This window comes from Spodoptera frugiperda, chromosome 22 (assembly GCF_023101765.2).
Source record: "Spodoptera frugiperda isolate SF20-4 chromosome 22, AGI-APGP_CSIRO_Sfru_2.0, whole genome shotgun sequence".
Classification (NCBI taxonomy): domain Eukaryota; kingdom Metazoa; phylum Arthropoda; class Insecta; order Lepidoptera; family Noctuidae; genus Spodoptera; species Spodoptera frugiperda.
In genome coordinates this window covers 7366013-7389769 of record NC_064233.1, presented here as the reverse complement: position 1 = coordinate 7389769, position 23757 = coordinate 7366013, and the positions used below count along the sequence as shown (strand labels likewise).

The following is a 23757-nucleotide window of genomic DNA, read 5'->3' as shown; positions in this document are numbered from 1 at the left end:
TATTTGAGTACCAGTCTTTTTGTCACTTGCTACGTGTATGAATTTCATGTAAAATGAAGTGAATGAAAATAAAATTGGGTATTTATGTAGTAATCTATCGTAAATACAACATAATTATTGTAAAATCTTTGATCACAATAACGAAAAAAGTCATTAAAATATTTTTGACCAGTCGCTAAAAACCAGCCAACTAATAAGAAAAAGCGTGATTTTGAGCCATTAGAATAAAGTATTGAATTTATTATAAAGCTTCTTTAGACCAACAAAAGATTTTTTGTTTTTGAGTCAAAATTAAATACCGCACTTTCATACTTTTTTTATTTATTTACTACCTAACCTTGAAAAACAGTAGTTTGTAAACTTCAAAAACTGGCAACACTCAAAACTCGCGAACGCGTTGTGCTGTCTGCAGCAACCCGCGAGTGTCACAATAAAAAAAATCGCAAAAACTGAATGATTATTGTGTGAAATAAACATTTATTGTTAACTTTCAAGTTCTGTACAGTGTTAAATGTTTGATGGAAGCGTATTTGGGGGCCGCTGATGCTACAATAACGAGAAACAGGTCAGTGTAACAGAAGATGGACATAGTATATTTTGTTGTCTTTATTAGGATGTTCAGTAGTTTCTCGCGGTGTCGTATGGCTTATTTTGAATCTCTGTATCTTTGAGAATCACCATTGAATTGTTAGTGCGGAAGAAACGAGCGGTGGTGTGAAAAAAATAATATAAATATGGCACGGTTGGTTGTGGTCTGGTGTGCGTAAAAGAGCGTAATTTTTAAGAAAGCGTGTTCGCCGCTGTTCGTTGTATAGTTGTGGAATGACTTAAAACCTAATTGTTGCTGTTAACTCTAGTGATTAGAACGCCGGTAGAAGGTTAGGACGCTGAATTATGTACGTTTTCGTACCACCGTTAGCGGCGAGGCGTTTATTTGTAGGATATTGTGTAAAAAGGGAATTTAACGTTGTATGCGGCAAATGCTAATGTTATGAGATTAATAATTAGGGTAAACATGCTTCAAATAATGTATTTTAATTGGTCTGTTCATGATTTTAGTGGTAATTACGTGGATTCTCGTCGTTTTTTGTTGTTTGGAATCATTTTAATTACGATTTTAGCTGCCTTACCTCTGCATTTTCACATTTCTGCCAAAACAAAACACTCCTTCGATTTTAATGCACTTTTTTAGCAACTAAAGAAATATTTTACATTTTTAAATTGTAGTTATAAACCTACAAGCTTTAATGACCCAGTAACCTGTATCACTCATTTTAAGTTCAATTCTAAACATGGTATTTTTTCAAAATGTTCAATACCAATACAAATTGTTGTTATTACTGTTTGTAAATAAGAAACAAGTTTTTTTTAACTTCTTTGTAGTGTGATGATAAAACCTTCTGGGGTAAAAAATAGGTCATTCAACCCTTTATAACAAATCTGCATGCTTGCACACAATTTTCACCTCTAAAGCTTTTAAACAAGGTGTATTATCACTTGATAACAGATGTTGCAATTTTTTTATTGCAATGTCTACCATGTTGACTATGTAATAGAGGTCAAAGTTGAATGAACTCTAGGTTTATTACTTTTGATTAATAAAAATCTTCACTCACTTTTTTTTCGATTCATAGAGGTGCATATACACTGTAACACCCACTTTTCACCATTTATATTATAAGTACCATTCAAAATAGGGTAAACCAGCCATTAAGTTGGCTATTAAGCCTATTAAGCTAACTTAATGGGATTATCCAGCCTTTTCCCCATACTAATAACCATAAAACTTACTCTTTGAATGCTTGCAATAAACAGATTGAAAAATAACAAACAAAAACCTTTGCCCAACTCAAGAATCGAACCCAATACCTTTTGTTTGGTCAGTCACACTTGAATTTGTAAGTGTTTACTTGACCAACAAGGGTATTGGGTTTGATTCTTGAGTTGGGCAATAATTTTATGAATTAGTTTTATTTAACTAGTAGAACTTATCTCCATTAATATACATGAGGTAACAGTGATTTTCAGTCAATGAGTATGTCTCATGATAGTTGTTACAAAAATATAACATTGAGTAAGGTTAGGGAAGGATAAAATTGTATCCGTACCTAATTGAATTATACTAATTATAATTCAGTTATTAATAATTATGACTATATAATACGGTAGTTTCCAACTAGTCAAATTCAATTTAATTGAAATCTAAGTTGTTTCACATCGGTTTTCTGTGAGGCTATGGTATCACTCCAAGCATGGCTCCCATGGGGGTAGGCAGAGACAATGGAACGCCAATTGCTACTACACACCTCTTTCGCTTCATCAACAGTCAACAAAAAACTGATTCTTTTCATGCATACTCGTCACTTAAAGGTACTTTTAATTTGGCCCTTTTTAAATATATCGCCAATCTGGTCGCTATATGTCCGTCTGGGCGTCCTCTACCGACGGTCCCACTCATATTCACAAATTTATAAACTTTTACTCTTTTACCCAAAAGGAACAGATTTCTTTAATAGCCAGTATCAATCCCTACAAAAATCTAGGTGTAAAATATTATAATTCCATCAAAAACATTATGTAAAAACTAGCCAGGTCTCGATGGAGTCTAGTCTGGTTTTTTACCCAATGTTTTTGGTGGGATTTCACTTGTTTTTGTGGAAACGTGCGCTTATTGATTTTAGTTATTAGGTTTTTTTGACACCGGTTTTTTTATTATTTTATAAATATTTGGTTTTTTTTTCCGGTTCTGAGTGTTGTATGGTAGCAATAGTTTTTCGTTAGTTGTTGCCCATTCAACAAATCGTATGCGCGTTTTAAAATATAGTCAGAGCCATCTGGTGATGTGTCTCTGACCGTTTTCACTGATACTAAGCTATGTAGCTGTGCCAAGAAGATGTGCAGTTCGAGTAAGTAATGTATCAATAGTAGGAAAGCCATCCATTATCCAAATCAGCTATCATTGCATGCAACCATAGCACGCATCTATCCGTATAAAAATCATACCTTAGTTGAGTCAGTTTCCTCCAGTACTATGCTATTTGTACCAATGAATATGTTTGGTGGAAGCCAAATGCATCCACAGCAATGTACCATAGCACCAAGGCTCGGATACCGGTTAAATTTTCAAACCGTTATTATGTACTTGTACGCAAAACCTTTACATTGGGTTTCGTTCGCGAAACCGGTTTTTTTAAACCGGTATTTGGAACAGTATTTTCATAAAGGTTTTTTCGGATTAACCGGTTTAGAGCAATAAAAACCGGTTAATACGACGCACATCAAAGAAACGCCGCGCGCTGTTCAGCTTATTTCAATAATAATATTTCAACGCGTGTACCGACATGCCCCTCGTCGAATAAACCGGTTAATTTAGGTTAAAATAAAGTTCTTTAACACGTTCAACGCGGAACGAGACCTTTTAGTTCTCGTTTGTGACGTTTTAGTATCGCGCAAGTGAAATTCTATGTCCATCTCATTTCGGCAAATGATATTTCTGTATGTTTCTTTACTGATAGAGTGAGACAAATATTTTTGTTCACATTAGGTACATTGGATGTAGTATTTTTATGAATGAAAACGTACGAGATCTAATAGGTCTCGTTGCGACCAAATAGTAAAATTTTGCATCTAGCGCGGAACGAGAACTAAAGGATCTCGTAGCGATCTCGTGCGAATCCTCACAAGAAAATAATTTAGTGTCGTGTCAACTTTCGATGTGTGCATATCAATTACGCTATAATCAGGATGACGAATCGCAAACTCTGTCGAAAAATTTTAGAACTTTCTTTTAGTTCTTCCAAAGAACTCTTCCATGTTTTAATGAAAAACATTGACATTTTTTGCACTGAATAGTTTATAAATTTCTAATGCCTTACACTATAGTATTATAATAAATGATTAATTTTATCGATAATGTTGTTGGTCTTATTGTTTCTCATCACTATTTTTTTATCGATACTATGCAATATTTGCAAAACGAGATCTAAAAGTACTCGCATTTTCTTGCTATCTAGTGCAGAACGAGATCCAAAAGTTCTCGTTTTTCTATTTTGTAAATTATCCATTATTGTTTTCGACATAACTTGAGGCGGTGAAAACCTACTGAAAGGTCTGATCATCTCCTACCTACACATACAAAAAAAATATAAAATTATTCAAATTTCATAAAACTATTGGGGTTTGAAGTGACTGAGTCGTACGAGACCTGCTGGATCTCGTTGCGTTATTCCTGATAGATCACGACGAGAACTTATAGATCTCGTTGCGTCATATTAACTAGATGCATAAATGGGCTTCCGCGATGAACGTGTTAATGTTCACGTTCTTAAGAAAAGTTCGGAGGAAAACCGATATAAACCGGTATTAACCGGTATTTTTTAAACCGGTTCCGAGCCTTGCATAGCACATCTCTGATGGAAAAGAAACCCTAAATTCAATGCAGTTCAAGGCGAAATGGTTCCAGTAAAGAATGGTATGGCAGTGTTTGCTGCGCACTGTACTTGGAGGGTATAGTTACTGCAGTGCCCCCAGATAATATTGTTTTGGCCATGAAACCAAAAAACTGATTATAAACTCACAAGGGAAAAATCCAAGCTTCGTTCAACACTGGTCTTTAAAAGGAACAACAGACTTGTATCAATAAATATTTAAATTGTATGGTTACTTAGTTGTGTACCAATACTATGCATCAATGTGCTCAATTGGTGCCAATTAATCATATTGACGGCTGATGGCATGGAATTGTGGGCAATAAGAAACTGCATTGTGTATCAATGTGAATGATCTGGGGACAATATTAATGTTGATACTCTGTTGATTTATGACTGCACGGTTAGCGCGATGGCTGGGCAATTGACTGCAGTGCAACGTGAAGCGGGTTCGATTCCCGCACGGAACAACTCTTAGTGTGATCCACAAATTGTTGTTTCGGGTCTGGGTGTCTCGTGTATGTGAATTTGTATGTTTTTAAATGCACCCACAATACAGGAGAAAATTTTAGAGACGTTTTAAAAAAAATATATATTAAAAAACATCATATTAGGATTTATATTATAACTTTCGTGTGACATATCTACTAAATTAATTATTCTGTTATCGGCTTACGCACGTAATTATTTGACGAGTAACTCGACTAGTTTCAATCCATACTAGACACTCATGAGAGCAGCAGCCGCGACACACGACGCGGCGACTGTCGCGCTGCTACTAATCGGGTTCCTCGTCTAACAATTACGTGAGTTAGCCGAAAAACATAATAATTAAATCATGTTAGGACTTAGAAACACTCTTGATTGACGAGCATGCATGAGGAAATTGATGAATGTGAAGATGAAGCGAAAGGCTCCTGGAGAAAAGAAAAAAAATAGACTCCATCTACTCTCCATCTTAATGAGAATCTTCTTAGTAATATTATAAATGCGAAAGTTTCTGTGTATGTATGTTTGTTACTCAACCACGTCAAAACGGCTATAGGGATTCGGATGAAACTTGGAACAGAGGTAGATTATGGTCTGGAATAACACATAGTCTACTTTTAATTTCACGGGAGCGCAAGCGAAGCCCCTTGCAGAAGCTACTTTAGACTCGGGAATCGATGCCCTGATAGAAAGTGCATACAGTTTCTAGACACTGCTACACTCATTTTTTTTTTGATGGGACAAGCCCGTCACAACCTCCCATATCGCTGCAACTCCTGTGCACCAGGATCTACAGTAGACACAACCATGAAAACACCGGAACATTGAAGTCCGGCGCGTCCCAGGGACATGAATGACTGTCTTGGATCCCGCAACGAAATTAATCAGAAGATAAAACAGCTACACTCAACAAATAGAATAGTTTTCTTTTTTATTAGGCCTTTAATGTGTTATTTATTACATTGACCTTAGTTATATTTTTTATCATGGCAACTTCTGCTATTTTTTTCTTTTAATAATTGACCATAACTATAGTCCCTTGCTACTGAAGGTGATGTTACGTAAGGTCAGTTATCTAAAGCTGTTTATAGGGTTGTCAACAACGAAATACTATCTTTTATCCAATTTCTTCTCCCGCCGCCTTGGTGGAGGCGATAGGGAGGGATATAAGCCGGTAGTTAAACGAGCAGACGAATCACCTGTTGGTAGTTAAATAATCACTGCCGCCCATGGACACCCGAAACACCAGAAGCTTTACAAGTGCGTTGTTGACCTTTTGGGGGTTAGTAATTATAAGGTTTATTGAGGAATCGGGGATTGGGAAGATTGGAAAAATGGGGTAATTGGGCCTCCGGTTGCTTATTAAAAAAAATGTTTTATACGGAAATCGCACTCACGAAACGTAACGCAGGAATCAATCCGACATTACGCTATCCGTTTATAGTACAGTCTACTCTTCAGGCTTCCGTACGAGGTCCGCGTTGCTCTATGAGTCTACTGTATCTTTACTGTTTTTATTATTAATTATTATCTATAGTTAATGCGTTAAATAAAGATCTAAAATATTGCCTTTTACTAAGATTGTGCTGTGGTTTCGTTTACAAATACGTTATATTATCTTCTATCTTTTTCTATAACTAATATAAAGCAGAAAAATTTCTTTGTTTGTTTATTTCAACGCTATAATCTCCGGAAATACTGGTCGGATATGAATAATTCTTTTTGTGTTGGATAGTCCGTTCAGGACGGGGACTAGGACGGGTATAGGCTGTAAAACATCACGCCACGATCCATACGAACCGAGCAGTGGGTGAAACCTAGCAAAGGCAAGGAGTAGCTATTTCTTATACATATCACACACCATATAGATTAAATTTTCTTTTAACGGCAACCCTAGCTACATTTTACTAGCATTAGTTGGTGAGTCACCGATTACCACAACCAGTTTCTGAATGATGAAGAACTGGTGTGATGTGACGCATGAGTTGCTTCTAATCCATGGGTAGACCTTAACCTAATATCGAACCTAAGGACCGTCAAGTTCTACTGGTTCTAATCTCTCTAGTTACGAGTGTCCATGGACGGCACTGATCGCTTACCATAAGTATGCGTGTTTGTCGTCTATCTCATAAAAAATAACTTTTGGCTCAGCTCAGTAGTTAGTTAGTTGTCAATCACGTATAATCAATAATCAAGATTAGAAGACCTCTAATCAGCTCGCCGCCCGATCAAAACCAGACCCATGCGTTTCAAAGAGACTAGCATTAGACCACCACTGATAGGGCCCAGTAGGGCTGATGCTGATCCGGAGCTGCGGACTGCCTAGCGAGTTTACCGGGGCTCCGGTTCAACAAGCAGGAGTAGGAACGGGGTGATTTTTAGTCAGTAAGAATCTGACACTCCCTCTCGCCTCACCCAAGGCGGGAGAAGTCATTGGATGATTTTCCCCCTATAAAAAGACCCTACCTAATCACGGAAACAAACAGTCTAGTTCTCTAGACTACTAAACATCTAGGTCGCCTTAATGAAAGCGCTATAACTAGCTAAATATATGTTTACTAACTATTACTAGCGAAACTTAATATTAGAAAGTAAATATTATATCTAGGTACTAGCATAAATCTAGAATCTAGACGTCCGACTAACTGGTTGGATCTAGAAAGTGCTAGAAACTTGAAAAATAATCTCTTTCTTTGTTGTGAAGATGTTCAGATGATAAGAAACCGGAACTAATGGTTTATTGATCTTGCTAGAGTACCTACAGAGTTGTAATACCGTTAAATTACTTACTTACTTAGCTTAGAATTACAATAGGTCATTTTTAATAAGAAAAATCCGTTTAAACTTTCTCTCTAGCATTAAAATCGTTTTTTAAGGGTTATAACGGCAGACGTATTACCTGATGTTAAGCAAACAACGCCGCCCATGGACACTAGAGGTGTTTTGGAGGGTGGGAATTTCAAAGATTGAGGATTTGGACATTGTAGTTTGGAATTTTTACTTATAACTGACGAAAAGGTACTTAAATTATTATGGTTTCTTTCACCTAATTTTAGGAAAAGGGATTAAAAAGTGATTGGGAGGATGTTACGATGGTTTGGACATATAGAAAAGATGGATGAAAGCAGATTTATAAAAGAAATATACAAGCCGGATATAAATGGGGCCGTCTGTAGAGGGCGCTCTAGACCAGATTGGCGATATATTAAAGAAGGGCCAAATTAAAAGTATCCTTAACCGACGAGCATGCATGAAAAGACTGATGATGATTCGTAGCAATTGGCGTTCCATTGTCTCTGCCTACCTCCATGGGAGACAGGCGTGAGATTTTGTGTGTATGACACCTAATATTACATCATATCTTTAAACCTAGACTAATATTGGCTCAATGAATGGAACAACTGACTGCCTCGTTGGTCGAGTGGTCGCAAGTGCGACTGCCGAACAAGGGGTCTCGGGTTCGATTCCCGGGTCGGGCAAAGTATTGCTGGGCATTTTTCGGATTTTCGAAAATTTCTCGGTTAGTACCGAGAAATCCAGACGTGCTACTGTACGGAGTCTGGAATTGTGTCCAGGATATGGCAATAGGCTCACCCCCTATTACATGGGACTTTAACACAAATTGTGAAAAGTGGGAGTACACTGTACAGTGGCATTACATGCCATAATGTGCACCTCTGCCTACCCCTTTGGGGATTAAAGGCATGACGTTGTGTGTGTATGTATTGAACAAGTAACGGTCAGTGTACCAACACGTAACTATACGTAATGTTTACAACGGAGTCTCGTTAATAGGTCTCTACAACGATAACGAGAGGCTATTACGACAATTGTGCTGGCACAACGATTGTGATCGTTGGTTTCACATGCTCTATTTTATACTGCCTAAGTACCTAATGCTAAATGTCGGAGCTGCGGACTGTATAGCGGGTCGAGTCCGGCTCGAAAAGCAGGAGTAGGAACGGGGTGGTTTTTTGTCTGTAAGAGTCTGGCATACCCTCTCGCCTCGCCCCAGGTAGGAATCATAGGATGAGTTTGAAAAAAAAACCTAATACTAAATATACCTTGTGATTTTAGACCTGGACACGAAACAAAATTTTTGAGGATAACACAAAGAGTTGAATGTGGATCGGAATCCCGGGAATCAAACCCGCGACATGTTACACAGCATCCGGTTATCCAGCCACTGCGCCAACCGTGTAGTCAAAGATTCTAGATCGTCTTGCTTATTTTCTCGTTATATCTTTTTACCGGAACTCATCAAAGAAGCACGATATTTTTTCAGAAGTAAATATCATTTCTCCTACTAATATTTGTCACCTGAATCACACGCAGGCATCATCCTATTTCCGCTTACAATAATATTTGTCCACTTGCACGTCTGTGTGGGTGATATAGATCACATGCGTTTGCGCAGCTCCCGCGTTATTCTTACAATTAGTAGCGTCATCTTATTGCACTTTTTTTTTGTTACTGACTAAGCCATATGGTGTCATTTTTTAAGTGACTAAGTCATTGGATGATTTTCAACCCTAAAAAAAAAGTTTTTGCCACTGCTACTCTTCCGGTGGGTGGCGTAAGAGACAATTAAGAGAATCCTCATTTGGAAGAGAGTGAGCAACATAGCTCTCTGATAACACATCAACAGCCTATTAGTGGCCACTGCTGACCAAAGACTCTTCTCGCATGGAGAAGGTTCTCCATGGCTCCAGAATCTCTGATAAAACTGAACCTTTTAGAACTGCGTCTCCCAGCCTGCCTGCTAAGCAAGGAGGTTAAGGCAATCGCCTCTTATGTAGAGAAGGCTCATAGTGTCCACTGCTGGACTATAAACTTGTGTGACTACAAGCTTCCTTGTGCGAACTGCTAAAGAGTCGAATTCTTTGCCGGAGTCTGTTTCCTGATGGGTATAACCTGGGTGTCTTCAAAGCCCGAGTGAATAGGTTGCTTATGGGCAGACGTGCTCCATTGTAGGCCGCATCATCACTTACCACCAGGCGAGATAGCGGCCAAACGTCGACCCATCAAATATAAAAAATAAATAAACATATTATATTACGGCTACATGATATATTATGTAATCTATATAATGATACGTCTATGCTACTACACTAGGTACTTGTAAGCGCGTGGGTAGGAAACCAATCTTCATAAAATTTATTCCGCCCAGGCGGTCCTAACTAACAATTAGATCACATATAAATACAATACATTATATCTATGTGTATATAACACAGCACAAACACTTAATTGTCACTCAATTTATATTGATACGGCATTATTAATTTGACCTGCAAAGGGACGTTTCAGAAGTATTATGTACTTCTGAAACACTGACTTAGCAACACTGTTGATTACTCGACCTACGAGGTCGAATAGTCGCAAGTACGACTGCCGGGTCAAAAGATCTCGGATTCGATTACCGGGTCGAGAATAGTCTTACTGGGCTTTTTTTTTTCGAAACAGTAGTAGCTTGGAGCCCAGTATATTATGGCAATAGGCCTACCACATGGGTCTTATAACACAAATGGTGAGAAGTGAGTATACATTGTATAGCGGCATTAGGTGAAAAGCGTGACGTTACATACATAATTTGACCTGCAAAGGGACATTTTAGAAGTACATAAGACTTAGCAACAGTCATTTTACTTGTTATTATTTAATCAAGACATTTACTAAATTGTTCTTGACAGTTATTAGTTTGTGGTTAAATAGCGTGAACGGTGAGAAATGGCGAAATCTTGTATTGGAGGTCAAGATCGAATGCAAATCTTTCGGTCGCTGAATTTCGCTGAAGCAACCGAAGTTAATAATCAGGCAGCTGATGAATGGAATTTGCGAGAAAAATTGGTTTGGGACGTGATAGGAGGCAATGGAAGAAGATATATTGTGCTATCCGGAGCTGCGGATAACGTAACAGGTTATCAGGGCTCCGGTTCAAAGCCGCAGAAGTAACGGGGTGGTTTTTTAGTCAGTAAGAGTGTCAGACTCTTACTGACTCTCCTTCTCACCCTAGACGGCAGAAGTCTTTGGATGATTTTCCGTCCTCAAAAAAAAAAACCAAAGTAATTTTGGGAGGAGGACAAGAAAAAGTAAGGACTAGTAGGCGAGAGATGATTATTTCCTAAAATTAATTACCAAAATCGGAAGACGGAGATGCACGTATTAAATTGACAGGACCATAATCGACTACGGCGCCATCTACTATAGCAAAAAGCACTGAAATGTAACGAAAATGTGAAGTTTTTCTTCATAAAAATACAAAATCGTTTTGTAGAAGGTCGGGCGTTGAATTATTTAGACGAAATGCTTACGTCTTCATATAGATTAAGGTCAAATCAAATATGTAAACAGTTTCAATGGAATCGATGGTACAACTCCCCCCTCCCTAATGGGGGTAAAGGCCGCCTTCAACAAACATGCCATTTCTAGTGGGGTTATCCAAACTTTTGTTATTGCTGTTTAGTTCTTGAAGTTGTAATCGAATCCTGAGTCGCTCTTTTATTGCATTTGATGGCAAATATGTTTTTTATGGAATATGGGGCAAACAAGCAGACGGGTCACTTGATTGGAAGGGATCAGCGCCGCCCATACCCGCAACAGCAGAGAAAAAAATAATACGCTCGTGAAAATGTCCCTGCTGCTACTTAGGGGTTTTTCATTATTATGACTAATCCTTCCAAAACGTTGGCGCTATTTGTTGCTTAGCAACCGTTCAATAAGCCACTGCGCCAGTCGTGCAGTCAATCATTTAGAAGTAAACCTCTCCCTTTGGGATAACTCAGGCAAATGACAATCATTATCATAAACGTGTAGTCAAGTATCTTTCTGAGTAAAGGCCTTGTTGCAAAATAAAACCACGTTTTTTTTGAGGGACTGTCATAAGAGCCACCTATAAGACTCACATTTGACGGAGACCTCAACTGCGATCTCCAAGCTGCCTTTTATGAAGAGGGAAATATCATCCAATGACTTTTCCTGCCTTGGACAACGCGAGAAGGAGTATCAGACTCTTACTAACTAAAAACCACCCCGTTCCTACTCCTGCTTTTCGAGCCGGAGCCCCTGGTAAACCAGCTAGGTAGTCCGTAGCTCCGGATCACGCAAACCAAACCATGTTGGCAATACATGATGGTCATGATATCTAAAGGCGAACACACATACATACATTTCAATTCCAATTGTGGTATCGTTACAAAGGTATACTGAATGACTTAGTTATTCTCGTCGCGTGTGCAGTGTCCATTCATTACCAGACAATAAAAAAAGTTGTATAATGTATCTGTGTTTAGGCCAGTAGGATGAGGCTTAATGTTATACAGTGGTGTATTGAGCTAAGGAAATTGTAAGCTATATTCATCTGGATTCTTGGGATGCTTTTCCACCAGAGATGTGCTATGCTACGTTGCTGTTACACATGGTTTAGCACTGTAGAAACGGACTCAGCTGAGCTATGTTTTTTATATGAAAAGATGAGTGCTAGGGATGGCTTCCCTACTATCTATACATCGGATACTCGAGCTGCGCATCTTCGGTAGGTTGAGAGAATAGAACATCAAATGCCACGATTCTGACATAGTTACCCCTTCCGCTTCATCTACATTCATCAATCTCTTACAATTATGTTTGTTAGTTGGTTAGCCACATAAATCCAGCAGTTCTTATAATTAAATTACTCTAAAGATATAAACCTGGACACGTCCTAAAACTGCGATAAGCCACCGACAAACTGACAGCAAAATCTAAATCGGTGATGTGGCCGATCCGCCAACCGCTCGTCTTTTAGGGATTTTAGCAAATCCCCGCTTAAGAAGTAGGTCTTGATTCAGCATGAATATCATCCTCACTTTGAAAGGCACCTTCTTATTTACTACCCTGACTGAAATCAGCACCTAATTCTCAGCCTGCATTAGCCAGACAGTGAGAAAGAATGGCCGTATTGCATGTCAGAATTGCGTGCAAGTGTCATGACTTCATGAGAGTGCGAGCCGTGGGAGCCTCATTCTCTTTTGATGGCTATCGCGGGAATACTGCCCACATTGTTTAATTATATGACTATGGTAATATGGTTATTAGGTTTTAACTACTTCTCTAATGCAGCTTTTAGTCTTCAGTACCTTTAGTACGAGTTTACTTTACGTTTAAAGTAATCGAGACGCGTTCGGCGCTCTGATTGGCCGGCTCAAATAAAACAACCAATGAGAGTAATGTAAAGCAAACTCATACTAAGGGTACAGTATACGCAAAATGTATACAAAATTCCTCAATAATCGCACTATCTACTGGTGAAAATCGCGTTAAAATCCGTTTATTAGTTTTGAGTTTGTAGCAAAGAAACATTTCGGTATAACTTCTAACTATAATATAAAAATAAGTCGGGTTTTACTTCCTGACGCTATAACTCCAGAACGCACGAACCGATTTCCACGGTTTTGCATTCGTTGGGAAGGTGTCGGGCTCCATGAGGTTTATAGCAAGGAAAAATTTCAACAGAAAACCAGAAAAACAGTGAAAATCGGCGGGTTTGCTAGTTTTTTTTTATATAGATGAAAGAATTTACCAATCAAATTGTTTGAATTTCAATACTTTTAATCAGTAATCTATAAAATTTGTCTACAATAGTTATTACAGAAAGTAAGTTTAACAAATAGCTACTAATGTTACTTCATAAAAATAAATAAACTGCCAATATCTCACAATTTCACACACGTGCTATACACGTGAGCGTCGCTAGATAGCCTATAACCTCAGAGGAGTACAATCAAAACCGAATACAATTGTATCAAATTCAATCCGATATACAATATTACACCTTGTTTAATTCAATCATATACCGTTTTCTGATAACGCTTTTGCTATTTAAGAAAAATATAATGTTTTTTTTTTTTTTTTTGAGGAGGGAAAATCATCCAATTACTTCTCCCGCCTTGGGCGAGGCGAGAGGGAGTATTAGACTCTTACTGACTAAAAACCACCCCGTTACTACTCCTGCTTTTCGAGCCACGCCTGCTCTCCCGTAGAATAAAAAGTCTAACTATGTGCTATTCCAGACTATAATCTACCCCTGTTCCAAATTTCATCCCGATCCATTCAGCTGTTTTGACGTGATTGAGTAACAAATATACACACAAACACTTATAGGAGACATGTTTAATCAATGCCACCTAGGTATATTCATTATCATCATCATTATCAGCCTGTCATTGTCCTCCCACTGCTGAGTAAAAGCCTCTTCTGACACGCAGAAGGACATGAACTATTTAAGAAGTAACGAAATACCTAATACTCCCGAGAGTTTGTTAAGACTTTTAGACATATAATGTTCATGGATGTGCGTATCAACCGGCGAGTTCGCAACGTGCCGTCACACACGTGCGTCTGCGCAGAAATAGACGCCGATTACAACACGACAAGTTGTGGGTATTTTTGGCGGATTTTTATTATGAAGCAAGAGTATACTGCTGGAAGATCGTTGGCTGCAGTTTGCTTCAGTTTCAGCGCTTGTTTTCCTGTTTCAGTGTAGTTTACAGTGGTTTGTTTTGATTTTTATGTGGTAGTGGATGTTTTTAACGAATTGAATTTCTTGCTCGTTCTTCTCCATTAAATGCTACACTTTGGAACGAGCACCTAGCTTCGCTGACTGACAGACTATTATTTATTTCTTTATTTGTTGACGTTTCAAAAGTACTTATTTATGGTTTAATTGGTATAAATTAATACGATTTTCTTCATTTAAGTGGATGAAAAATTGTATTGAGCTGTGATGGATTTGTATTTATAGTGAGATAGTGAGAGTTTGGGGAAACCTTTTTTTAAAGATTAATATAAATGTTTTGTAACGATAATGACACACTTATGGGATTCGTTGTGTGACTGAGGTTACAGGTTACCGGTTACCGGTTGTGTTACAAGGGTACGGCTGAAAAGCCGTTTTGACTTGAACAAACATACACACAAGCTCACAAATTTTCGCATTTATAATGTTAGTAAAATCTAATTCCCAAAAAGAAACAAATCTGCGTGTCTTTGTTCTGATTGCAGAACGTTATTTTTTTGGCACGTGACTACTCTGCATCGTCACGAAATTGAGGCAGTTATTCATACTCTAAGAAGATGCCACTCTCTTCGAAAGTACAATGACTAGGATTCAAAAATAGTCCGTTTATTAATAGGTCACCTATTTTTGTCACCATTCGTGACAGGCTTGGTAGACTTGCTGGTACAGACATACATTTACCTATCACCGTCTCCCGTTGCGGTAGACAGTGGAATGCCAAATGCCACGTTTCTGGCATACCTCTTTCGCTCCCTCTACTCCAGTGGTCATTGGATCACTAATGAGCCGAAGAAGACAGAAAATGATACGCAAAATTAAAAAAATAAATAAACAAGACTACACCACCGTCCAATATTTTTTATTTATGTTAAAAGCCGGTAAACGATTAAACGGATCACCTAATGGCAAGCAATCGCCGCCGCCTATGTATACCTACCCGAAACACCATTGGCGTTACAAGTGCGTTGCCGGCCTTTTGGTGGTTAAAAATTCAAGTGTTGTTGGAGAATCGGGGATTGGGAAGATTCGCTTGGAATGGCGTTAAAAATCTATACTGCTTATCTTTTTTTGGAAAGCACATTTTTAATGGTAAGTGTGTACCCTTCTTTCAACAAGAATATAATAAAAAGCAGATATTTGCTTAACAACCAGTTATCAAGTTAACCGCATTGAAAGAAACAAGCGTTGAGTTAACTAGACGTCTCTAGACATTTGGTAACAAGGTCATGAGATAACTGTACGTACGCAAAATGAGAATAAGTGGGACAATATAATTTTGCTCGTATGACTTTTTGCCATTTTTGTACGTAAGTTTGTCGACCTCATCCATATTATACATGCCTACATCTATATTGTGTGGTATTGGGGACAAACGAGCAGACGGATCACCTGATGGTAAGCAATTGGCGACTCGAATGGGCACTTGTAACGCCAGAGGAGTTACAAGTGCGTTGGCGATCTTTTGGTGTTGGTCATGGGAGATTGGGTCTCCGGTAATCTCACTCGCTTTTCGCTCCGGTTTTCTGTGAGGCCGTGGTATCACTGCGGACAGTGTCTAACAGTGTTTAAGCATGGCTATCCCGCTCTTTTAATTCTCAAATGACTGCATCAAATCGGATAATTCCTTTTTTATTACATAAATATTTATCCTACCCATTCTGCAATTTCTGGAGCTGCGGACTATCTAGCGGGTTTACCGGGGCTCCGGCTCGAAAAGCAGGAGTAGGAACGGGGTGGTTTTTAGTCAGTAAGAGTCTGACACTCCCTCTCGCCTCGCCTAGGGCGGGAGAAGACATTGGATGACACTCCCTCTGTCACCCAAGGTGGGAGAAGACATAGGATGACTTTCCCCCTCAAAAAATAAAGCATATTAAATGACCTTTCTATTGAACAATTTGTATACATACACATGTTTGTATACCTTTGCTATGTAATTATGTACATAAGCCGCTAATACATACATACATAATTGTAATTAATGTTTGTACACGTGTCTCCTGCGCCAACACAATCATGACTGATGTAACGATCATAAAACATTGTTATGTTATATACACGTATAACATAATATTACGCGTTGTTTGTTGTTTGACTATCTTTAGTAGAAACTGGTATATGAAACGTTTTTAACAGTCAAGCTTACAAATCAGAATACGTATGTATATGTAGTCTGAAATAACATAATGTTTAAAATTAGTGGCCCATCCCGGCTTTGCAGAGGTGCCATACCTTGGTTCGATTTAGGAGTCTTAAGGTAGGCGACAGTCCGGGCGTTGGGAATCACGAGACGATCTCCAGCCACCGTAACGAGTCTGCGGACGGTGAGCAAGGATAGCTCGCCGCCCGACCAAATCCAGACCCGAGTCTGCGACGCGTCGCATTCCGCGCGCGTCTTAAAGAGCCATCCGACTACTACAGATGAATTGTGGATTGCGGACCACCTAGCGGAACTCTTTGAAGAACAGGAGTAAGAACGCCTCACCCAAGGCGGGAGAAGTCATTGGATGATTTATCCTCCTCAATAAGAAAAAATAAATGAAGACACCTATTTTCATTAGTAGACGTGGCTGATATGATGGTAATGTTTTTTTACCCTGCTCATCACTTATTTATAATAATCGGCATGATCTTTAAAAAAAATACTCGAGGCACTCAAAGATCCCCAAATGACTTAAATGACTGGCAGACATCGACAACACGACTCTGAATATTACACAGTGACGTCAGATGACATAATGACTGATAACGCTATCTGCGGACCTGACTGATGAACTACAAGTAGTTATTCAATACAGATTAACGATTTGGTGTAAAAATATACTCCGTATTCTCGTGTCGCGTCACGTGTTTGTTTGAGGTTATGGTTGATAAAGAAATACTTGTAGATACATATTCATCATCAGCAGTAGCCTATGGCTAGAGGAGATGGGCTTTTTCTACATAAAAGTGTTAGTCATATTCGCATGGCAGGCAGGTTGTAGGTCTGCGGACTGCCTAGCGGGTTACCGGGGCTCCGGCTCGAAAATTAGTATTAAATAAAAAATAAAAAAAAACAGGAATAAAGTTTTAGAGCTAGAGGAAGACAGTATTTGAGATTGGTAGAGCCATGCTTCGGCAGGAACGGGCTGGTTCGACCGGAGTGGTGATATCACTTCGGTCGAACCGTCCCGGCCTCACAGAAAACTGCGTGAAACAACGCTTGCGTTATGTTTAGTTTTTTTCCATTCCTCAATAACCCTTAAATTCATAACCCCCAAAATCCAGCAACGCACTTGTAACGCCTCTGGTATTTCGGGCGTCCTTGGGCGGCGGCTATTACTTGCCATCAGATGATCCGTCTGCTCATTTACCATAAAAAAAACACATCAACTGTCTCCTATATTCTTACTTCAATGAGTCACCTGTTACTAGAATGTTCAGGAAGTCACATAGTCTAATAATATTGTATGAAATGTAATTAGCTGCGTATTTGATAATATTATCATACTACATTTTCATCTGGCTTCGTGTTATATAAACATTTCTATGCGTCGAACGTCTATTATAAGGAAATATTGAATTGTATGACAACGGATCTCTCTTTTTACCCTTTTACCGTATTAGGAACCAAGTCTTAAACGTATTTGGTTTTGTTCAACCCGCTAAATGTGATCCCGCAAAAACATTTCATGTTAAATGTTGCCAAGACGAGACCATATTGCCTGCACTGTCAAAAAGTAATCAGATCTAGTGTGGAGCCAAGTTTGTAGGCGTGCAAACCTTGGACGTAACTGGCGAGTCGGCCGCACGGACTTTTTGCTATTCGTCATATGGGCTTGAGCTTAAAAATCTATTCAATCTTCTAAGCTCTTTCCGTGCGGCCAACTCGCCAGTTACGTCCAAGGTTTGCACGCCTACAAACTTGGCTCCACACTAGATCTGATTACTTTTTGACAGTGCAGGCAATATGGTCTCGTCTTGGCAACATTTAACATGAAATGTTTTTGTGGGATTTCATTTCTTTTTGTAGGTTTTAATTAAGTTTCCCTATTTCAGATTCTACTTTTTTTAGCCCCCTCAACTCAACTTGATCCCGTAATAAACAGAATTCTTCAACGTGCTGTTATTTGTGAGATACAGGGGTGAGGGAGGGAAAGTTGAGAGAGGAGGGTTTTCGGATTTTTTTCGTATACACTGCAGCACTTTTTATACGACGCTATCGAAAGATTTACCTCTCCGCCGCCTGTCTCGCAGTCCTGACTTGCAACGCCATCTCAACGTCTATTCGTTCATGCATTAAATATGTCAAGGAATGGAAGAGGCAGGAACCGTCTCCCGGCATATTAACCACACGATGGCGGCGGGGTCCCAGCTCCACTTCATGTAAAACTTTTACACTATCCCAAGTACCCTTAGGTACTGAACATGGTAGTAATTATTCTCACTAAGTCGTACCTACATAAACATATTATACCTACTAACCTATACTGCTTAATTGCATATACCTACTTATTCAATCTTTGAATTTCTTAATTAAATTTGTGAGAAAATTGCAAACGTAAAGCTAATACTTTTTATCAATGAAAATTAAAACACTAGTACCTAACTAAACCTTCACCTACTAAACTACTAAATTTATAAGAAAATTGCAAACGTAATCCTAATACTTTTTATCAATGAAAATTAAAACACTAGTATCTAAACCTTTACCTACTAAACTTTACCTACTAAACTACTAACAATTAAATATTAGGCAAATGGTTTTTTTCTCCGCGATAGCAAACTTTTAAATCACCGAAATATTCCGAAAATTTGTCAACGACGTCTGCCCTCGCGCGTCTGCCCGCGTTCGGGTGCCGCGCTCGCTGACGGGCCGATTATTTTTAGCTACTGCGCGGGGACGAGGGGACAGGCGGCGGGCGTTGGCGCATACTATACTTACGATGCTTATGTTCAAAAGTATAGGTTGATTAATAAACACTTACCGAAGTGAAGTGTAGTAATATTATTCATATCTAAGTACTTATGGGTAGGATAATGTTTTGATTTGATGAAAAGTTTGTGTTCTATGTACTTGTGTATAATTTTCAGATCTCAAGCAGGAAATAGGGAATTAAGTTTCCCTATTTCAAATTTTTACCCTCCGCGGCCGCATTCAGACCTCTAGCGTCAAAAGTTGCGGAAGTCTCGAACAAACTTTCACCCCCTAGTTTAAGGGGTTGGGGGTAAAAGTTCCAAGTTTTAGGATTTTTTTGTTGTTTGGGTACTAATACTAGCTTACATACCAAATTTCAGTTTTCTAGGACTTCAGGAAGTACCTTAAGAATTTTGTTGATCATCAGTGAGTGAGTGAGTGAGTGACGAAATCGGGGTATTTTAGATATCAATAAAATCTAAAGTATAAGAGCTATGCAATTGAAACTTTAGAGGTTTATTAAGTCTACCACTGACATTATATCCTGAAAATTTTGTTTATCTGGTATAACCCAAACTCAAGTTATGAAGGTTCAAAAATACGACGAAGCGCTTCGAGAAAAGGTAGGTAGTGCCCTTGCGCTTGCGCTTCGCTTGGCTCGTCTTGGCGGGGGCACTACCGTGCCCCCAGATACCTTTTTTTGCTATGTTTTTCCCCTGTGTCGTAGGTGTGTTTCCAAACATACAAGTTCACATGCACATGACACTCGAACCCGAAACAACAATTTGTGGATCACACAAAGAGCTGCTCCGTGCGGGACGCAAATCCGCTACACGTTGCACGGTAGCCCGTTGCCCAGCCACCACGCCAACCGTGTAGTCATTACGAATCATTGGGTAGACCAAATTTCCATATTTATAAGGTTTCTGACTGCCCTTGATGTCAGGTTAATCAGAGAGCGCTGCTGCCCAGTCTCTGTCAAATGTGTAGTCCCTTAATTGACTCTAGCGACAGCCATGAGTTCATCGGGGGGAGTGACAAATGTCTTGAACGCTGCTCGCCGTCACCACCCGGCAAAAGAGACAGACTGAATACTGTCTTACTAATATTATAAATGCGAAAGTTTATGTTTTTATGTGTATGTTTGTTATTCAGCCACGTCGAAACGGCTGAAAGGATCGGGATGAAATTTGGAACAGCGATAGATCGTAGTCTGGAATAAGTAAAACTGACTATAACACATAGGATGCTATTAATCCCTCAGGAACGCGATCGGAGCCACTGTTATAATAAATGCGAAAATTTATGAGATTATGTATTTGTATGTATGTTTGTTACTCAATCACGTCAAAACGTCTCAAAGGACCGGGATTAAATTAGAAACAGGGATAGTTTGTGCTACTTTTTATCCTACAAGAACGCGAGGGAAGCCAGAGGCAGAAGCTAGTTATCAATATTTTTTCCATCTTACCAAAACAGACAGCTCTGTAGACGTGTACATTAATCTACCACGAAAGATCTTTCCTCGATCGCAAATTAGAACTACCCAGTTGCCATAGCAACGAAAAAAACATCTTGAAATCTCTTCGCTGTCCATTGACGCGTAGGCGTGTCGGTTTTAAAGTGTGTGGGTCACTGGGCCAGCATTGTACGTCATATCGTACGGACTGCTAGCCGACACGTAATTGCGTTGATGTATTTCGGGCATACACTACGCAGATATCACAGAAGGTTAATTCATTCTGCGTGTGTGTGACGCACGCGCGAGATTCCGCACTCTGATTGGTGGTAATGTAGGTTGTGATTTAAACGCGCCGTGTGATTGGTCACACGTGTGGAATATTTATGATTGTCGTATTATTGGTGAATTCGCGTCGGTTTTTACGTAATAGTACGTCAGATGTTTTTTTTAAACAGTCGTGGGATTTTTGTAGTGAGTTTTTTTTATTATTGAATCAAGGTATGATTTTTATTTCTTTTCTTATAGTTTTATTACTGTTGCGGATATTTATAGACGTAGAAGCAAGGCGAAGTGTTATAGTTGTGTTTATTTTTATAATAAATCTCAAGTAATAAGATGAATGCATCTATTTCTGATACGTTTTTATGATTTTGGAGAGTTAAGACATTGATAAACGTTTTATGCATGGTTTGCACAGCCGCTAGGTGAACGACAGGTGTGCAACATGTCGCGCGTATTGGCGCGTATTCGTGCGTACGGCGCGTCACGTTTCGCGCGCTCCTCAAAGAGCCATCAGGCCCAGTAGGGCTAATGTCGACCCGAAGCTGCGGATTGCCTAGCAGGTTACCGATGCTCCGGCTCGAAAATCAAGTTGATGATGTTCCCCCAATAAAAGTTAAAAAAAAAACATGTCGCGCTGTTGAATGTTACACGAAACGATTCTTGGTGTGTTCCAATCTGTATGTGTTGTGTGTGTGTATTAGGGTAGATGCCTAACTTTTTATTATATTATTTAAAATCTATATATCTTCGAAAGTATTTGATTTTAAATATCGCATGACGACACTTCTAGGTACGTTTTAAACGTAAAAATGACGTATATACTCGCCACACGTATAACTCCGATCCACGTTAAAAAAAAACATAAAATAAAAATACTTATCATTTCATAATCCACTATTATTACTCGTACTTTAAATCCATCTTGCTTGGTTAAAAATTAGCATCGTTAAAACTAACGACTTGTTACCGAGGCACTTGGAATTAACTGTTAAAAGGTGAACTACTGACATTTAACTGCATCATTTACTTTTATAGAAGTTCTACAGCTTCAAATCAAGCTATATAAAACCAATATAAATTGACCGTCGAATGTGCGGAAAGATCATACAAAGCGAGTTCATGATAAACTGGTGATGCGTAGCCGTATGTGTATGTACAGAGTAGATATACAAAAATGTACCTATATAATTTAAACGAAAGATTTATCTCAATTTAATAGGATTCTGTATAAATGTTATTTGGGTAGAATTTTGTGTTACCATGTTATAAATTCTACTGTTTTGGTAGCTTTTTGTTTGGTTTAATTAGCTGAAATTATTGCCAAAACCAGAGGTCGATCCTGTTGACTGTCCATACTTGAGATGAGCGTTGCCAGAGCCAGTGTAGAATGTCCCTAGTTCCAGTTTTATGTGACGTCATCTGTTGATATGTCGCCAAATCTTCAATGTGTGTCGTCACGTTACGTTATGAACTTATCACACTGATTTTTTATGGAATAAGCCGGTAAACGAGCATACGGATCACCTGACGGTAAGCAATCGCCGTCGCTCATGGACACTTGAAACACCAGAGGAGTTACAAGTGCGTTGCCGGCCTTTTGGGGTTAGGAATTTAAGGGTTGTTGGAAAATCGGAGATTGGGAGGACTGGTACGGGGGTAATTAGGCCTCCGGTAACCTCACTCACACAACACAAGAGTTGTTTCACGTCGATTTTCTGTGAGGCCGTGGTATCACTCCGGTCGAGCCGGCCCATTCGTGCTGAAGCATGGCTCTCCCACATTTAAACTGATACCAAATTAGCTCTAAAATTAAAATCATACTTAACATATTAAAATCATACAACCATACTCATACGAGCAAGGAAAATGAAGTAATATCACATACAAGTAAAACACATCACCATAACTAGTATTGGCATCGAAACATCCTTTCCTTCCATCAATATGGCTCGAATCGAACCCACGACCTCGCGGTCACGGACCAATCAATGCCGGTTGTTATTATTCAACGGACAGACAGACGTTACGACATGTTACGTGTATTTTATATAGCTGTATTTTACTTTTTGTTTAAGTTGAGTAAGTAGTAGCTTTTGTGTTATTATTACGTTTATGACATTTAGTAGAGTTGTGGGCTCGATTACTGAGTCGGAGTTGATATCATTAGAATTTTGAAATTAGGGTTTTGATCGCTTCTTAGTGTCGTTTTCTTTATTATTACATGGTGTCTTATTGGTTGACTGGTATCAAATACGATTGTCTGGTTCGATTCCCGTAGTCACCCGAGCTATTAACATAACTAGAACTACAGAAAAGTACATATGGAAAACATCGTAAAGAAACCTGAACTTATAATTTCTAATTATTATAAGTCTGAAATCGCCAACCCGCATTGAGCAAGCGTGGTGATTAATGCTCAAACTTTTTCCGTGTGAGAAGAGGCCTTTGGTCAGCAGTGGCCACTTATAGGCTGATGATGATGATTAAATCATAATCACACAATCCAACCTCATTTAACCATAAAATAGCTAATGGTATAAACACGGACACTAATGAAATAGGGAGTACAATTCCACTCGCTCTAATAAAGGCATTTAGTTGCTATTTATCTAAACTATATGTAATTTACTAACGACACGCGCGTGTA

General features: G+C 38.9%; 2 protein-coding genes across 2 annotated transcripts in view; one reads left to right on the top strand and one right to left on the bottom strand.

Moving 5' to 3' along the window:
* The window catches only part of LOC118279989 (aspartate--tRNA ligase, cytoplasmic), a 169257-nt gene that overhangs the window by 93714 nt on the left and 51786 nt on the right, over positions 1 to 23757 (bottom strand). The gene's annotated exons all lie outside the window — the stretch shown is intronic.
* Positions 364 to 23757, top strand: part of LOC118279819 (zinc transporter foi) — a 56140-nt gene continuing 32746 nt past the window's right edge. The window contains exon 1 of the mRNA XM_050702468.1: positions 364 to 565. The gene's annotated coding sequence lies outside the window, so the exon portion shown is untranslated. The remainder of the gene's footprint in view (positions 566 to 23757) is intronic.